The 4,838-nt window shown below is 36.5% G+C and overlaps 1 non-coding gene across 1 annotated transcript; it reads right to left on the bottom strand.

Annotated features, from left to right (window-relative positions):
• Positions 1 to 1,753: 1,753 nt before the first annotated feature.
• Positions 1,754 to 1,860, bottom strand: LOC113860260. Its single transcript, XR_003503716.1, has one exon. It is a non-coding gene; the product is annotated as a small nucleolar RNA R71 (small nucleolar RNA).
• Between the last annotated feature and the right edge of the window lie 2,978 nt (positions 1,861 to 4,838).

Here is a 4,838-nt window from a genome sequence, read left to right as displayed (position 1 = left end):
TAAGTGCATTATGAGCTCAAATTGATGGAAGATTAAAGTTTCACAGCAGTCAGCACGCCCAGACCCATTCAATAAGCACGAGGGTGCTTCGAGCCCATGCACGGTTGTGCTTAAGGCCTTGCACGACTGTGCTCATCTGCAGGAAGCCCAATTATGAAGAGTTTTAAGGGTTTTCAAATCATATAAAAGGGAAGATCTCAGGCATCGTAAAGAGACTGTTTATACATCTAGTCTTTGGCTTTCGAATACACTTCTGATCTCGTCTCTCTTGCATGGGATCCTTGGCACATACTTGGCAAGACTTGGAGTTTCAAGTGATCGTACTTGAAGATCGGGAACACATCTCACACTCTAGTTTGCTATTTCTTTTGATTATGGCTTTGTTTATGATTGTTTTAGTTCTTTTCTTTAGCATAAGTAACTAAGTCCATAACTAGGGCTATGAAAACTATTGTTCATGAATTTATGAAATTTTGATATTTGAATTTAAATTTGATATCCGTTTTGTGATTAGATTTTATCCTATTACGCTTCTTTCTTAATCCTAATTAATTATATCGTCAGGCGACTGTCCCTTGGTTAATTAATAGATCTATAGGGTAAAACGAGACAAAGGTTTAGATGGATAAAACCAATCTCTCTTTTAATCGTTATTAAATTAACAAATTCGTAAGCTCCTAAAGCTTTCTTAAATTAATGTTTTGCATGACCATTAGGGATGTTAATTTAGAGAAAAAAAATATTAATATTGCATGACCATTGAGTATTAATAATATTCGTATGAATGATTGCTAATCACAAGGAAATCAAATTTAGAATTAAACAGAAGAATAAAATAAAGGATTGAATGAGAAAACACAAATACGCTAGGTTCCTCTCCGATAAGTTTAACCAACACATGCATTGTATTCCTTGCTTGTAGTTTTATAATTGATTTTATAAATTCTTATTTTTAATTAATCTCGTATCTTTGAAGCTTAAACAATTGAATTAGAAAATTCTTAGTAATTGAAAATCAATCCTTGTGGGACGATATTTCGGGAACTTAATTTAAGAACCCTTTATTACTTCTCGATGGGTACACTTGTCCTCCGAACAAGTTTTTGGTGCCGTTGCCGGGGATTTCTTTTTCAATATTAAGAAAATCTCAAATTTAATTGATTTAAGCAATTTGTGTTTTATTTTATTTTATTTTTTTGTTTATTGTTAAAAAAAATTTTAATAATTTTCGTATTTATTTTATTTTAATTTTTTTATTTCACAATTTCTTTTAATGTATGCTCACTCGTTCTAAGTGCTCTACAACTTGTTTATTTGATCTGGAGATTGAGAGAACAACGCGTAAACAAAGAAAAGAAGTGAGAGAGCAAAGAATGGCAGAGGGAAAGAGATCAATTCAAAATTATATGACACCCACTGCTAGAGGCACCCCTAGAAGCATTGCAGCACCAAATGTGGAGGCCAACAATTTTGAATTGAAACCAGCACTTATAACAATGGTCCAGAACTTGATACAGTTTGGAGGCATGCCTAACGAAAACTCCAATCTTCATCTGACAAAGTTCCTTCGATTGACGGACACCATAAAGTACAATGAAGTCTCCAACGAAGCTATTCGACTCCGACTTTTCCCCTTCTCAGTACCTGAAAGGGTGAATGCATGGTTTTCTCACTCTCAGCCAACTCCATCAGAACTTGGGAGGATCTTAGTCAACAATTCTTGGGAAAGTACTTTCCCACATCAAGGCCCTCTAAGCTTATGACGAAGATATGTTGTTTCCAACAATATGAAGCAGAATCTTTATTCGAAGCATGAGAGCGATTTGGAGAACTTTTGAGGAGATGTCCTCATCATGATTTTTCGACGTGGAGACAGGTACAAATTTTTTACAGTATCCTATAAATCACTACTAGGGCTACAATTGATGTCGTAGTAGGAGGGTCCCTCATAAGAAAAGATCCAGATGATGCATACAAGCTGATAGATAAGATGACATCTTCTAGCTTTGAGTGACACACTGTTGACTCTTATGACATCAAGGGAAAAAAGACTGCCCTAGTTTACCAAACAGAGAGCAGCAACTCACTAATGAACCAAATGGCAGCCCTTACAAAGCAACTAGAATCTTTAATGAAGGCTCAAGTCCAACCTATAAGAGCTCCTGCAAGCCCAGAATCTAAGCAAGAGGAGGAAAATTTCATGGGCAATCACAGTTCAGGGTGGAGGAGTAATCCTCCTAACTCTCGGGGGAATGGCTTTGGAAGTCAAAATTCAAGTGTTTATCGCCTTCCTCATATGCAAAGTCAGGGAGCAAGACCTGAAGGAAAAGAAGCTCCTAGATCTCAGTCTAACTTTCAAGAACAGATGATGCAGTATGTGCATTACTTTGATAAGAGGATGATGAGCTTGAATCCAAGTTGGACCAACATATTGAGAGAACAGATAACAGGTTCGCAAAGGTTAAATATGAAATACAAGCCAATTCTTCTAAGATGAGTGTACAATTAGAGCAAATTACGAACCTTCTAAGTCAAAGAGTGATGGGAACACTGCCATCTCAGCCTGAACCTAATCCAAGGGAGCAATGCAATGCCATCACCCTTAGAAGTGGGAAGAAAATACAAGAATCGCAGAACAGAGGCACATACACGTCCATGCTTGTTGAGAAGCACGCCTATGCTGATTCTACATGCACGCTCGTGCTTACTGATGAGCACGCCCTTCCTACAATAGAAGCACGACCGTGCTTATACAAGCACGCCCATGACAGTAATCAAAGCACGGCTGTGCATCACTATGAGTAAGACTGTGCTTCAAGTGAGGAGCCTGAAAAAGAAAAGAAGGAAGAGTCTCTTGTTCAACCAAGGCCCTATGAGTTTAAGATACCTTTCGCACAGCGGCTGCAAGGTCACCTTCCTTATGATGAAGAGTTCCACAAGTTCTTAGACTTATTGGGTAAAGTGCATATCAATATGCCATTCATTGATGCTATCTCCAAAATGCCCAAATGTGCTAAATTTTTAAAGGAGATTTTGACCAATAAAAGAAAGCTGAAAACACATGAAACTGTGAAGCTCACCCAGGAGTGCTCAGCTATAGTCCTTAAAAAGCTTCGACTTAAGCTTAAGGACCCAGAGAGTTTTACTATTCCTTGCACAATTGAAAAAACTCATATTGATAAGGCTTTATGTAATTTATGAGCAAGTATTAATCTTATGCCTTATTCTGTTTTCAGGAAGCTTGGAATACATAAACCTAAGTTGACCTCCATGTCACTTCAGCTGACAGATAGGTCGATCACATACTCCAAAGGCATAATAGATAACGTACTTGTAAAAGTTTGGGAGTTTATATTTCCTGCTGACTTTGTGGTACTTGACATGGAGGAAGATGATGATATCCCCATCATACTAGAGAGATCGTTCTTGGCCACTGCTAGGGCCGTCATAGATGTACAAGAAAGGAAGCTCACACTGAGGCTAGATGATAAGGAAGTTGTATTTCAAGTTTTCAGTTCTTTCAAGTACCCTTCTAGCCAAGAGTCTTGTCACTTTGTGAGCATTGTAGATGTTGCTTCTCCTCCTCCAATTTATGTGAAGCATGGAACCACAAGAAGAAGGCTAAGGAGGAAGCAATATAAGAAGAAGAAAAGACAAAAACTTAAACTATCCATGAATAAGCCTCTTAATTCGAAGCTTAAGTTTTCTTCTCTTTATTCTAATCCCCATTTTATGAATAATTTTTCTGATTTAATAGGTGTTGGGGAGGCAAAGCTGCTAGGGAGACAATTTCATATCAAGGGAGTCACCTCTGAGACTCATACTTTCTTCACACCATGATTTAATAGGAACGTCAGGCTCATAACGTTAAATAAGCGCTCCCAAGAGACAACCTGTGTCTTTTATTTTATTTAAATTTTATTTCTTTTTGTTTATTTTAATTTTGCTATTGTTATTTTATTTTTAGAATAAAGAATAAGCATATTGAAAGATTGCAAGAATGAAGTTGATTGTTCTTGCACACACTTTTGAGCTCTGAGCTGAAAGCACGCCCATGCTCATCCTATACACGGCCGTGCATTTAGTCGCAGCTATGAGAGAAAGTTTTACAGCATAAGCATGGGCGTGTTCAAGATTTCAGCATGGACGTACTCTTTTACCCGAAGTCGTCGCGCCAAGAATTATCACGGAACCTCTTTCCTTTTTATTCAATTGCCCTCTTTGCATGCTTTTAATTTGATTGCTTTTAAACATTGAGGATAATGTTTCGCTTTAAGTATGGGGGAGTAGTTCCTAATTATATGATTGTTATTGCATGTTATTGAGTAAAGTGCTTATGCTATTTTTTATGATAATTTAAAATTTTTTCCCTCATGGAACCCAATTTTTCCAGATAGAAGAGCATGTTGAGTGATTATTATTGGCATTATACTTTCATTTGGAAACTAATAATTAGCTATGTTCCTTACTTTTATGCTCTACATTAAACTTTAACCCACAGATGTGAGTTTTGAGCCTTAAAGGAGATTTCTATTTTAATTTAATTAATTGTACCCTTTTCCTCATTGTTTTATGTGACTCTCCTTAGGATTTGTGCTCTAGAACTTTACTTGAAACCAACTTAAGACTTATCTTTTTAATTGCATGTTTTTAATGTGATTGAGGCATAATATGATTTTTATTCTTGGCCATCAGCATGTTTGAGATACAACTAGTTGCCCACTTTGAGCTTTATTAATTTTCTTGATTCCTTACATTAAATTTATAAAATAGTTTGATAACCTTGAGTTTATGAATGGAGCAATTGAGTTGTTGAATTATTTGATTAATTCTCCTCT

The sequence above is a fragment of the Abrus precatorius genome, unplaced genomic scaffold (genome assembly GCF_003935025.1).
Source record: "Abrus precatorius isolate BTA unplaced genomic scaffold, Abrus_2018 Scaffold2, whole genome shotgun sequence".
Lineage (NCBI taxonomy): Eukaryota > Viridiplantae > Streptophyta > Magnoliopsida > Fabales > Fabaceae > Abrus > Abrus precatorius.
This window is presented reverse-complemented; position numbering and strand designations above follow the sequence as displayed.